Here is a 13,742-nt window from a genome sequence, read left to right as displayed (position 1 = left end):
GCTGTAATACCACAGAATCCAAATTAGATGTCAGAATATCCGGATAGGAGTTGAGCTGCATCTTAGTTTCGTAGGTCTTCTCTGTATACAGCCGAAAACATTTTCCTGGCCTAGTACGGCCGGCGCGGCCAGCCCTCTGCCGAGCGGAAGCTTTGCTTATTGCAGTCACCAGGAGAGATTCTACTCTTATACGAGGATTGTACACGTTTTGCTTAGCAAATCCGGAATCGATGACAAACGTCACGCCATCTATCGTTAATGAAGTCTCAGCGATATTAGTAGATACAACCACCTTTCGTCCTATTGCACCGTTTGGTTTTTTCGAAGGGGGCGGCTCAAAAATCCTCTGCTGCTGCTCTGGTGGAAGCATCGAATATAATGGAATGATGTTAACGTCACCAACTTCAGGGCCCAGAGCATCAATTTCACACTTTATTCTCTTACAGGCTTCATCTATTTCCCCTTGGCTGGTAAGGAAGAGAAGAAGGTCTCCTTCCACTTCTTCGCACGTGTGAATCTGGATTACTGTACGAATGGCTGCCGCAAGATAATCGCTCTCTTGTTTTGGAGAATAAAAAATCTCCACAGGATGTGTACGACCAGGGATAGTGAGAAGAGGACAGTTACCAAAATAAACTTGAAACTTGCTGGCATCTAGAGTAGCACTCATAATTATAACCTTTAAGTCAGACCTCTGCATTATGACTTCTTTCAAAACTCCCATCAAAATATCGGTAGCCAAAGTTCTTCCATGGGCTTCATCAAGAATTATTACTCCATAGCGTTCCAGCAAAGGGTCATTCATAGCTTCACGCAGTAATATACCATCAGTCATGTACTTGAGAATAGTTTTTGCTGAACTGCAGCTTTCAAATCGAATGGAGTAACCCACTTCCTCGCCCAACATCACATCCATTTCATTGGCAACCCGCCGAGCCACGCTCATTGCAGCAACTCTCCTGGGCTGGGTACATGCCACACCTCTCCCCGGTCCCGGCAGTGATCGCATGTAGTCAACACACCACTGAGGGATCTGTGTTGTTTTACCAGAACCTGTCTCACCAACAAGTACGAAACACCGGTGCCTCATCAAGATATTGGTAAACCTTTCCTTATACTCCCAGACAGGCAGCTGAAGCCGTTTTTTTAAGATCTCATAATAGCGAGGTGTGTGTGGTAGGTTTGTAAATGGGTTTATACCCTGTGGAAATACAGTTGGCTTCAAAGATGGCAACCCAACATCAGCCATGAGTGCAGAATCGATTGAAGGGTGTAAATCCTTTCCCCCATCTTGCTCCCTCTCATGATCTTGATCTCTGTCTCGGCCTTTGGAGTGGTCATCACAATCCCATTCATGATCCTGATCCTTCCCATCGGAGGCGATGCACTTCTTGCTAGAGACATAGTCATCCCCTAGGTCGAGGCGGTGGTGCTTGGACATGATGGTGGCAGCAAGCACCTCATCTTCATTACCTATGAACCTCTTTACAACACCTTTCAGTATGACGTTGAAGGCACAGATGTCCCAGATTCGCCACTTCAGTGCAGGAGGAAAAGCCACTGGATCCTCCAACTTCTCCTTCTTCTTCTCCTCACACCTGGAGAGAAACAAGGTTAATCTACCATCCATCTGATCCCGAACTCTCAAGTGGCAAAAAAGACAAGGACTGAGAAAGAAGGGACTGAAAGTACTTGATGTTATCCTGAGTTTATCTATGTGGGACATGAGGGAAGTGCATTGCGGGAAGCCTTTCGGGGGAGGGAGGGAAAAGGGAATATTCAACCAATTGATAAAAAGATGTAAAATGTGATAATAATGGAAAATAAAAACTCTTTTGACCTAAAAAAAAAAAGAAAGAAGGGACTGAATTGGGGACAGAAGGAGGGTGCAGGCAGGCAAGATGAGACAAGATCCTGAAGGGAAATGAGCATGATCCACTTACCTCTGCAAGGTGCTTCTGACATCCTGGAGAGAAAAGAGAAAGCAGTGGGAAATTAGTGCCTACCACAGACCACACACCTCAGACCTGCAGGGTGACGCACTCCATCCATTTGGTTTATCCGCCTCAGGGTTGTATATTTGTTGAGGAAATATCCATGAGGTAATAATGAGGCAAAGGCAGTGCCACTGAAATGCAGTGCAGGGAGGCCTACTTCAAAACCTAAGTTATGTCACATATTTATTGAGGACATCCCAACCCCAACACTGTCCCTTGAAAATGAGCAGTAAATGATATTTCATACTGCCCCCCCCTCCCGGATGTCTGATGAATCTTGGAAATTACTAAAATCTGCAATAACTGAAGTTCAGATTACCACAGGTTAGGGAAAGTACTTTCAGAACTAAGAGGATGCCAGAATGGCTAATGTGGTTCAAATCCAGGGAGGTATGCTGAGGCAAAAAGATTCCTCACTTGACATATAAACTGAGAGTCTGAATGGTCAGTGATTAGGTTTACCATTTTCCCACTTCTGCTTGAGCGGTGCCTGCTGGAGGGCCTGCCATCTTGCCTCTGCCCCTTGGACTGGTAGGAGAAAGGTCCAGAAGCAGAAATGACATTATGTGATGTCATTTCCACCCCTTGCCCCCACGTCTAAAGCTCCCACGGATGACTGACCAGAAAATTGGCACAGGGTGGGGACGTTGGATATCTCGATAAATATGTGGAGTTGGTTTGAGGAAGAGATGAAAAGTGCAAATCTGTGCTAGGGACTAGAATAAAACAGCAGTATCGCCCTTGTGCAGATGTTTTGTGTAGTTGCGTTTGGAATACTGTGTGCAATTCTGATCACCCCTCTTCTAAACGAAGGTCATAGAGCTGAAAAGGGTAAAGAACAGGGTAACCACCATGATTAAGGGGTTGGAGCATCATTCCTACGAGAAAAACCTAAGGTTTAGAAAAAAGATAAAAGGAGGGATATGATAGAGGTTCAAGAAAATATGGAGGATGTTAATGAAGTGGTCATGAATGTACATGAAGCTGCCTTATACTGAGTGAGACCCTTGGTCCATCAAGATCGATATTGTCTATTCTGACTGGCAGTGGTTCTCCAGGGACTCAGGCAGAGGTCTTTCACATCACTTACTGCCTGGTCCTTTTAACTGGGGTGCCGGGGCTTGAGCCTGGGACTTTCTGCATGACAAGCAGAGGCTCTTCCACTGAGCCACAGCCCCTCCCCCAAACAGAAAGAACTTCTTCTCCCTCTGGCAAAACACCAGAAGTCAGGGGGACCTAATGAGGTTAGTATTCAGTACACAGTGAATGACAGAGAAATACTTGCCCTGTTGGGGAAATTGATGTGTAACCCTATAGCAACATATATATTTCCTTAACTGGACAAATATCAGCACCCAGGGGCTGTTTCAAGATGTGAAAATGAGGGAAGGCTTAAGCGCCTTCTCCCTACGTACCATGGTCCCCTGTTGAACTGGAACCCACAAATCCGAGAACTGAGGGTCCGAAATTACTAGGAGCACCAACCATGGACAGCGACATACAGAGGTCTGGACTCTTCTGGAGAGGAGTCTGGTCCGTTCCTGACACCCTTACCTGTAGGAGCTCCGTTGCTGGCTGCTGAATCTTCTCCTCCATCTCTCGGATGACATTTTCAAGAGAGGACAGTTCCCCAGAAGGTCTGGCCAGGCGCTTGTCCCTTTCTCTCTTAATCTCTTTCTCCACCTCCTCCACCTGGGCCAGCAGAAGTCTCTCTAGTTCCTCCAGAAAATGTCTGCACTCAGCCAGGATCTCTTCCCTCTCCGTTCCAGTTTGCTCCTGCAGCACACAGATGAAAAGGGGGAAAGCCAACTCATGTCAGGAATATGGAAAATCATGACAACTCCATTGTAGCAGGAACTCCTAATGAGGTTAGTATTCAGTACACAGTGAATGACAGAGAAATACTTGCCCTGTTGGAGAAATGGGTGTGTAGCCCTATAGCAACATATATGTTTCCTTAACAGGGCAAATATCAGCCCCCGGGGGGGCTGTTTCAGGATGTGAAAATAGGGGGTGGCTTAAGCGCCCTCTCCCTGTGTACCATGGTCACATGCTGAGCCAGAACCCCAGAAACATGAGAATTGTGCTTCCAAGATCACTAGGAGCTTGAAACATGGATGGCGACACACAAAGGTCTGGACTCTTCTGGAGAGGCGGCGGCACTGTTTCTGCCACACTCTTACCAGCAGGAGTTCCCTGGGTGGCATCTGAATCTTCTCCTGCCTCTCCCGGATGAAACTTTCAAGAGAGGAGAGTTCCCCAGAGAGTCTGGCCAGGCGCTCTTCCCTTTTCCTGGGGATCTCTTCTTCTATCTGTTGTGTTTGGGCCAGCAGAAGTTTCCCTTGTTCCTCCAGGAACCGGCGTAGCTGTCTGCACTCAGCCACCATCTCTTCCCTCTCTGTTCCTGTTTGCTCCTGCAGCACACAGACAGAAAAGTAGGGGAAAAAGGAGGTCCAGGTCAGGAACACAGAAAATGGTGACAATTCCATAAGAAGGGTTCGTCTGACTTTTCTCCCAGAGCTATATCAATGTTTAAGAGGTAAAGAGCCCCTCCCTAAGATCTTATAAGGTTCTCTGCAGGTAAGAACATAAGAGACGCCAATGCTGGATCAGGCCAAAGGCCCATCCAGTCCAACACCCTGTGTCACACAGTGGCCAGAAATACCAGTGCCATCAGGAGGTCAACCAGTGGGGCCAGGACATTAGAAGCCCTCCCACTTGGTGCCCCAAGCACCAAGGATACAGTGCAACACTTGCCCCAGAGTTCCTATCTACACCTTGTGGCTAATAGCCACTGATGGACCTCTGCTCCATATGTTTATCTCATTCCCTCTTGAAGCCGTCCATGCTTGTAGCCGTGTCAGGTAGCCCTGCCATGGTTCTGTGTTGGGAATGGAATGTGTGTGGGGGTCATCCTCCTGCTGTGTCTACTTTGAAGCGGCATTATCTCATTGCTCGACCTTGACGACCCAGCCGCTTTCCGTCTCCTCTTTCCTGGGAATCAATGGCCTGTATTTAGCCCGCTCACCTTTTTCTCCCTGCCCGTGCGAACTGTGCTTATTGGCTTTAGCATGAAAGGGGGTATTGTTGAATACAGTATAAGTCAGGGTGCCATCTGTAACCTGGCATTACTGACACAGAATGTACATGTGTCTTTAGTTCATAGTCTATCAATAAACAGAATTCTTCTCATGAAGCCCTGTGTTGCGTGACCTGCCTAAGGAGCCCGAGAGTGTCAGTAATGCCGTTTTACAGATGGCACCCTGACTTATACTGTTTCCAAAAACACCCTCTTTCAAACTATGAAAGACCCCTGCAAATATGAGACTGTGCCTTTGCGATTGGGGGCAGGGCAGCATTGGGAACACCATCCTTTTGTTATCACACCGGCCGCTCGTTTTCCCTTGGTGTTAGGCTGCCCGTGGTTACATGATCACGACCCATACATACTATGGGACAAGGGCAAAGTCCAGTTCGTCTCACCCAAGTGCTGAGAGCACAGCTTAGTGATGGATTGGCGCTCCCCACCCCCAATGAACCTGTGCGGGTTTGCCTGGCTCAGGATGAGCTGGAGGTGATTCCTGTGGAGTACCAAGATTTGGCTAGGGTGTTCGAGGAAGAAGAGGCGGATGAGTTACCACCACACCGGCATTCGGGCTGTGCAATCGAAATCTTGCCGGGTCAGAAATTGCCCAAAGGGTACTCCTGTGGCAGTGAATTCCATGTGTTAACCACTCTTTGGGTGAAGAAGTACTTCCTTTTATCTGTTCTAACCCGACCACTCAGCAATTTCATGGAGTGCCCACGAGTTCTTGTATTGTGAGAAAGGAAGAAAAGTACCTCTTTCTCGACCTGCTCTGTCCCATGCATAATCTTGTAAACCTCGATCATGTCACCCCTCAGCCATCATTTCTCCAAGCTAAAGAGCACCAAGTGCTTTAACCTATCTTCATAGGGAAAGTGTTCCAGCCCTTTTATTATTCTAGTTGCCCTTTTCTGCCCTTTTCCCAAAGCTATAATGTCCTTTCTGAGGTGTGACCAGAACTGTACACAGTATTCCAAATGAGGTTGCACCATTGATTTATACAGGGGCATTATGATACTGGCTGATTTGTTTTCAGTTCCCTTCCTAGTAATCCCCAGCATAGCATTGGCCTTCTTTATTGCAGTTGCACACTGTCTCAACATTTTCAGTAAGTTATCTACTACGACTCCAAGATCTCTCTCTTGGTCAGTCTCTGCCAGTTCGGACCCCATCAACGTGTATTTATAGTTAGGATTTTTGGCTCCAATGTGCATCACTTTGCACTTGGCCACATTGAACCCCATTTGCCACATTGACGCCCAGTCGCCCATCCTCGACAGATCCCTTTGGAATGCCTCACAATCCTCCCTGGTTTTCACCATTCTGAACAACTCCATATCATCCACAAATTTAGCCACTTCACTGCTTATTCCCAACTCCAAATCATTAATGAACAAGTTAAGAAGCATCGGACCCAGTACTGATCCCTGCGGTTCCCCACTGCTTACCACCCTCCACCGAGAAAATTGCCCATTTATACTCACTCTCTGTTTCCTATTTATTAGCCAGTTTTTGATCCACAAGAGGACTTGTCCTTTTATCCCTTGACTATTGAGATTGCTTAGGAGCCTTTGATGAGGAACTTTATCAAAAGCTTTCTGGAAGTCAAGGTAAACAACATCTATTGGGTCCCCCTTGTCCACATGTTTGTTCACCCCCTCAAAGAACACTAACAGGTTAGTGAGACAAGATCTTCCCTTACAGAAGCCATGCTGAGTCTGCCTCAATAGTAGGTTGGTCACTCTGGAGTTAGGAGAAATTTTGTGCCTTTCAGTATTTGTTACTCACTGCTCCATGTTGGCCAGGAGTGAAGGTTCTTTTGGCCCACTCTGTAGTGTCCTCTGCCTAGGCCCGGGCACGCTGGGGGCGGGGCTACGGCCAGCCTTCAGGTGGGGCCAGGAGATCCCCTGGGATTAGAACAGCTCTCCAGAGTACTGAGGTCAGTTCCCCTGGAGAAAATGGCTGCTTTGGAGGCTGGACTCTAAAGCACCAAAGCCCGCTCCACCCCCAAATCTCCAGGAACTTCTGAACCTGCATTTGGCAACCTTAGCCCAGGACCCTTACATTTATACCTGGGCTGCAGAAGTAAATCTCAGAGGAGAGTTTGGTTGTCACACAACCTGAAATTTCCAAAACTCATTACGGGGGCAGAGGGGAGTTCACTGGAACTCCAAGTCAGGCATAGAAATGCTCTAAATGAAATAACTGAATGGATAAAGGGCTGCCTTAAGTCTTATGTGTAAGAATAGGGATGAAGCAAGGCTGGCTCCACAGGTCCACCAGGGCACACAGCAGACTGTCCCAGATGCCTGGGGAATAGAGGTACACTAAACATGGCCACTGTTCAGGAGCTGCACTTCACCAGCCCCGCATGGTTAAACAGGCATAATAGTGGGACAATGGGAACTGCAATGTGGACTACTGGCATTTGGGTCCCATTGGCCAGGCAGCTACTTTCAAACAAATTTATGACAGATAGTTCCCACAGCCTAAAGGGGGCAGCCTCTAGCCATTCCTCGGGGGAGGGGCCACTTCTCAGTGATAGAGCATCTGCTTGGAATGCAGAAAGTCCCAGGTTCAATCCCCATCTCCAGTTTAAAATACCAAGTAGTAGGTGATATGGCAGACCTCTACCCAAGGCTCTGGAGAGCCATCGCTAGCCTGAGAAGACAATGCTGACCGTGATGGACCAAGGGTCTGATTCAGTACAAGGCAGCTTCAGGTGAGTTCATGTGTTTGTGCCTCACTATGCTTTAATAGGACTCAGAGGTCTATTTGGCCTATGCTGTAGTTCTGTCAATAAAGTTGTGGCCTCTTTATATCCAAAAAGAAAATAAGCATAAAGACAACAGTCGTGAGAGTCTGACCCACAAATCAAGCAGTCACCAAGACTTGCAGAGAAAAAGCTTCTGTCAATAAAGTTGTGGCCTCCTTATATCCAAGTCATGCACTGCCCCTTCACCAAGAAGGAACACACAAGAAGCAGGAATTGTTAACCACAACTTGTAGGGTTGCCAAGCATGAGTTGGGAAATCCCTGGAGATTTGAAGGGGTGGTGGAGACTGGGAAGGGCAGGGAGGGGGTGGAACTCAGCAGGCAAAATGACACAGAGTCTACCCTCTGGAATTGCCATTTCCTCCAGGGGAATTGATCTCTGTCATCTGGAAATCAGTTGTAATTCCAGAAGATGTCCAGCCTCTCCCCAGAGGCTAACAATGATGAAAGCAGCCGTGATGTAGTATTATGAAAATCTATTTAGACTGCTGTTTCACAGTGAGTAGTATTTCTTCAACAAGTAATAAAGATGTACGCATACACACAATAGAATCTGCACACGCTACCGTTTCAGGTGACCGCTTTTTTGAAGTGTGCTGCATGAGTAACATTAGTTTGCACATCAACAATTCTAATCTGTGAAGTTAACACTCAACATTCTTCCCGTTAACTTCACGGATTAGAATAGCTGCCTCCCCCCTCCCTCACTGTGCCATTTGTGGGAGCTGATGGGGCAAACTCTGTTCAAGTCTCCCCTTCTCAGGAACAGAGACACTTACAAGCAGCTCTCGGCTTCCCTTCTCTATGTTTGCTTTGCACGCCAGGATTCTCTCTCTCTTCTTCTTCAGCATTTCCAGCCAGCGACAGATTTTATCCTGAAACGAAAACAGAAGTTTGACTTCAGTTCTTCTTCGGAGACTTACTATTAGAAATAAATGCTGAGGCTGGCAGAGAGAGCCATGTACTGGCTCAAATAGAGGGGAAAGGTTGGAGTCTGCATTCAATTCTCACTGAAGGAGAGAAAAGTACACACACTGAGGAAAGTGCAGACTGGCATTAAAGTTGTGAGTGAACAATTTGGCTACTACATAAATTAGTTTGCTCTGGAGCCATCCTTCCTGAGCTAGGACAAAAATGTGTGAGCCAGAGGCTAAAAAACTGTGAGCTAGCTCACACTAACTCAGCTTAGAGGGAACACTGGTCTGGATTCAATTCTCATTGAAGGAGAGAAAAGTACATACACTGAGGAAAGTGCAACTGTCTCCTGCCACAGGGCTCGAGGCCTTCCCTGGAGCACATAGGACTCTGCCCTGCTGGAACTCTGCCTGAGGACTCTGCCTCAGCAGGCAAAATGACACAGAGTCTACCCTCTGGAGCTGCCATTTCCTCCAGGGGAATTGATCTCTGTCATCTGGGAATCAGTTGTAATTCCAGAAGATCTCCAGCCTCTCCCCAGTCTGGGGGGAGGGGGGGCGCTGCAGCTCTCCTAGAATTACAACTGCTTTCCAGACAGTTTCCTTGGAGGAAAGGGCAGCTCCAGAGGGTGGTGGACTCTATGATGTCCTGGCCCTGTTGACCTGCCTCCCCTCCCGAAATACCGCCCTCCCCAGACTCTACCCCCAAATCTGCAGGGATTTCCCAAACTGGAGATGGCCACCTTGCCTGCTGGGGGAAACCTATGGTTTGCCTTACATGGTCCCAACTGGCTTTCTTCCCTGCTCTGGAGGTGAGGAAAACGCCGCAGGGGCCTCAGAGCCTCATGTAGCACCCCCAGCCTGAATCAGCCTCCCCCACCCATCCAGAGCAGCGGTTTACTAATAAACATGCTCAAGAGGTCCCTGCACAGGTCTCCCAGCGGGACTTTTTGTCCAGTTCAGACCTCAGAACACTTCTTCTGCAGGCGAGCGAGAGGTTGATCTATGAATAGGGTTGCCAATCTCCTGGTGATGGCTGGAGTTCTCCTGCTATTTACAACTGATCATGAGGCAACAGGGATCAGTTCCCATGGAGAAATTTTTTTTAACATTTTAAAAATTATTTTATTAATGCAGTACAGCAGAGTGCATAAAAAGGAACAAATACACCAAGTACATAAGGAGGGGTAAATACTGTCTTCCTTGGCAATCCTCAACCTAACACAGGCACAACTATGGAAAACCACCGTAAAATAAGCCACCAAAACTGCCAAAACCTTAATCGGAAAAGTGAACAGATATATTAAAAATAGAAGGACATTAAGAAAAATTAGTCAAAAGTTATGTTACCTAGAGAATTTTGTTAATGGAAAAGGTGAAATGAGATCACACAAGAGGTTTGGGCTGGAGGTTGGAGCACTGCGGGAAGTCAAGAGGAAAGGATATATGTTAATGTGGCAGAACATGTATAGTTCGATTTATTGATATATCCCAATAAAATAAAAAAATGTTAAAACAAAAAAAAGGAAAAGTGAACAGATACTTGCACATTAACATGTGAAATTCAACCATAGGTTAAGAACTCAAGATCTTGCATATGTGTACAATATACGCTTATAAAACCAAATAAGTATACTATCAACAAAAAAAAAGAACTCATATTTAAGATCTTTTGTGTTTTCCCAGTCAAATTTGTCTAGGTTCATTTTCTCAAGGATTGGATACCATTTGTCAAGGGGATTCAGTAGGTGACTTTCAACATCCTCCGAGTTATCCCAGAGGGAGATTTTTTCTTGCAAGAAAAAAATCCCATACTTTATGCAACCACTGTTGCACTGAAGGAAGGGTGTTTGCTTTCCATTTACCCGCTATCAAAGTCTTGGCTGCTACTATCAGGATATTAATCAGCTCTTTGCTTCTTTCAGGTGGACCACCTGCCAGCCAAAGGTGAAGCCTATGGAGAAAATAGCCCCACTGAAGTCCCTCTCCGCCCCAAACTCCCCCCTCCTCAGACTCCACCCCCAAAATCTCCAGGAATTTCCCAGCCCAGAGCTGGCAACCCTCTCTATGAGAGTCTAGAAGAACAGAGTGTGCCTCTGGAGGACTGCTGTAATTAGAATGCTGCTCAAATTTGACAATGACGCTACAAGGAAGAGAAGAAACTATTTTTCAAAATATTTGGTTGCGTGTTTATGACTGGATAGAGAAAAATCTTTAAATTTTGATGTGAATTTATTATACAGATGAGCAATACCTTTTGTTTCATATGTTAAATTGCAACAAGGGGTTTCCATTATGTTATGTTTTTTGTTTGTTTCCCAAGTCTCTTTTTGGGAGTGTCTGTCTTTGTTGGGTGTTTGGAAAAATAAAGATATATAGAAAGGGGGGGGAAGAATGCCGCTCTTTCCTTTTCTGTAGAGTCCTGCTCTTGCCGTGACTAAAGTATGATGATGTTCAGTTTGCTTGCATTTGTGCTGTCAGTGGATCCACCCTCTGTCTGCAGGAATCCTCTGTCTGAGGGAACCTGGCCCTCAGGGAAGTGCGTGCCAATTGGCACCTTGATGACCTTTGAGTGGCACCCTCTGCGTGAGGTGCTACACGCTCTCCTTGGCTGTGTGCTTGGGCTTCTTGGGGGGGGGAGAGAATCAAGTGAGTTCAGTGGCATTGCCATGGCAGACAGTGTTGACATATGTCCGTTTGTGGCTTTCAAAAGCCCATTTCTATGGAGAGAAGAAGCAAAGTAGGCTTTTCTACCCCACTTTGGTGTAGTGGTTAAGTGCGCGGACTCTAATCTGGGAGAACCGGGTTTGATTCACCACTCCTCCACTTGCACCTGGCTGGATGACCTTGGGCAAGCTGTAGCTCTGATAAGAGCTGTTCTTGAGAAACAGCAGTTTCTGTCAAGAGCTCTCTCAGCCCCACCTACCTCACAGGGTGTGTGTTGTGGGGAGGGGAAGGGAAAGGAGTTTGTAAGCCGCTCTGAGACTCCTTTGGGTAGTGAAGGGCGGGGTATAAATCCAAACTCTTCTCTTCTTCTTTTCTCTACCTGAAGGAGTCTTACAATTGCTTTCCCTTCCTCTCCCCACAACAGACACCCTGTGAGGCAGGTGGGGCTGAGAGAGCTCTGAGAGAACGGCTCTTGAGAGAACAGCTCTGACAGAACTACGGCTTGCCCAAGGCCACCCAGTTGGCTCTATGTGGAGGGGGGGGGGATCAAACCCAGTTCTCCAGATTAGAGTACGCCACTCTTAACCACTGCACCACACAGATTTTTCTAAATGGCACTCTACAGAGAACCTCTGAACAGAATTTCAGAGCTTCTGCCCATCAACAACTCTGGGCTGGAACATTCCTGGAGATTTGGGACCAGTGGGTGGGGAGGATGGAGTTTGGGTAGGGTAGGGAGCTCAGTGGGGCACAATGCCACAGAGCGCACCTTCTGAAGCAGGCATTTCCTCTAGGGAAACCGATCTTTGTACTCCGGGGATCCACTGTAATTTCCTGGAGACCTTCAGACCCCACCTGGCGATTGGCAACGCCAACACCAGGACTCGCACAGCTTCCCTACCTTGTATTGCTGGGAAGCTTCCTGGGCAAGAACCACCTCATGGCCTTGGTGCTCCTCCAGTCTTTCGCAGGCGAAGCAGAGGAGGGTCTCCTCATTTCGGCAGAAAAGGTTCAGAGGCGCCTGGTGTCTCCCGCAAACCCCCTCCTCGGCTGCTTCCCAGTTTCCTCTCCGGAGGGCGAGGCTGATTTTCTTCAGTCTCCCCAACATATTTGCCAGCTGCCGATTTCGCACGAGGCTCCTTTGCCGAACTGTTTCTCTGCACTGGGGGCAGCGGGAAGGCTCCGAGGCCAGGCAGGCTCGGCAGAAGTTGTGGCCGCACTCGGGGATGCTCACCGGGTCCCTGAAATGCTCCAGGCAGATGGGACAGGTGAGCGCCTCGCGGAGCTCCTGCACGGGACCCCCCGCCGCCGCCATGGCTGCCTCGAGCGAGCGCGGGAAGGAAAGAGCTTCGAGTTTCTTTTTCCCCTGTTGGCGAAGCAGGCTCGGCTCGGGAGTTCCCTTCCCGCCAAGTGCCTCAGGCTCTCTAAAGGTAAAGGTGAGGGTTTCCCTTGCTCGGAAGCCAGTCGAATCCGACTCTAGGGGGCGCTGCTCATCTACCTAGTGACGTGTAAATCAACGTCATGGGGAAACTGCACGGCTTCTACAGAAGGCAAAACAGATAGATATAAATTGATTCACTAAGAAGAAAAATATTTTTATGTAAAAAGGAAGAAGAGAGCATTTTTCATCAAGCCAAGGACCAGTCTGGGACCCTGGGACTCCGATCTGCCAACGACCCCGAGGAGTGTTGTGTCCAGACTTCTGGCCGGCCATCACTAGGCGTGCAGGGAATGCCACCCGACCCCCCCACGTGAAAAGAGTTGGAACACAGCTGGAGTCCTCGGAAGCCAGTCGAATCCGACCCTAGGGGGCGCTGCTCATCTATCTAGTGACGTCATCATGGGGAAACTGCACCGCTTCTACAGAAGGCGAAACAGATAAGATAGCTAGCTAGCTAGCTATAAATTGATTCACTAAGAAGAAAAATATTTTTGTGTAAAACGGAAGAAGACAGCATATTTTCTTTCTTCACAGACCAGTCTGGGACCCTGGGACTCCGTCCGATTTGCCAACGACCCCGAAGTGTGTTGTGCCCAGACTTCTGGCCGGCCATCACGAGGCGAGCGGGGAATGCCACCCCCACCCCCGGGTGAAGAGTTGGAACACAGCTGGAGTCCAGCGGCACCTTAAAGACCGACAAAGTTTGCCCACAAAAGCTTCTAGTAAAGGTTCCCTTGCTCGAAAGCCAGTCGAATCCGACTCTACTCCGTTTCCAAGCCGAAGAGCCAGCGCTGTCCGAAGACGTTTCTGTGGTCATGTGGCCGGCATGACTAAACACCAAGGCGCACGGAACGCAGTTCCCT

The 13,742-nt window shown here is 47.9% G+C and overlaps 1 pseudogene; it reads right to left on the bottom strand.

Moving 5' to 3' along the window:
- Positions 1-7: 7 nt before the first annotated feature.
- Positions 8-1,531, bottom strand: LOC107114129 (annotated as a pseudogene).
- Positions 1,532-13,742: the final 12,211 nt, after the last annotated feature.

The sequence above is a fragment of the Gekko japonicus genome, unplaced genomic scaffold (genome assembly GCF_001447785.1).
Source record: "Gekko japonicus isolate JY-2015 unplaced genomic scaffold, Gekko_japonicus_V1.1 scaffold2038, whole genome shotgun sequence".
NCBI classification, from domain to species: Eukaryota; Metazoa; Chordata; class Lepidosauria; order Squamata; family Gekkonidae; genus Gekko; species Gekko japonicus.
Note: the sequence above shows the minus strand (reverse complement) of the source record. Positions and strands in the feature narration are given on the sequence as shown.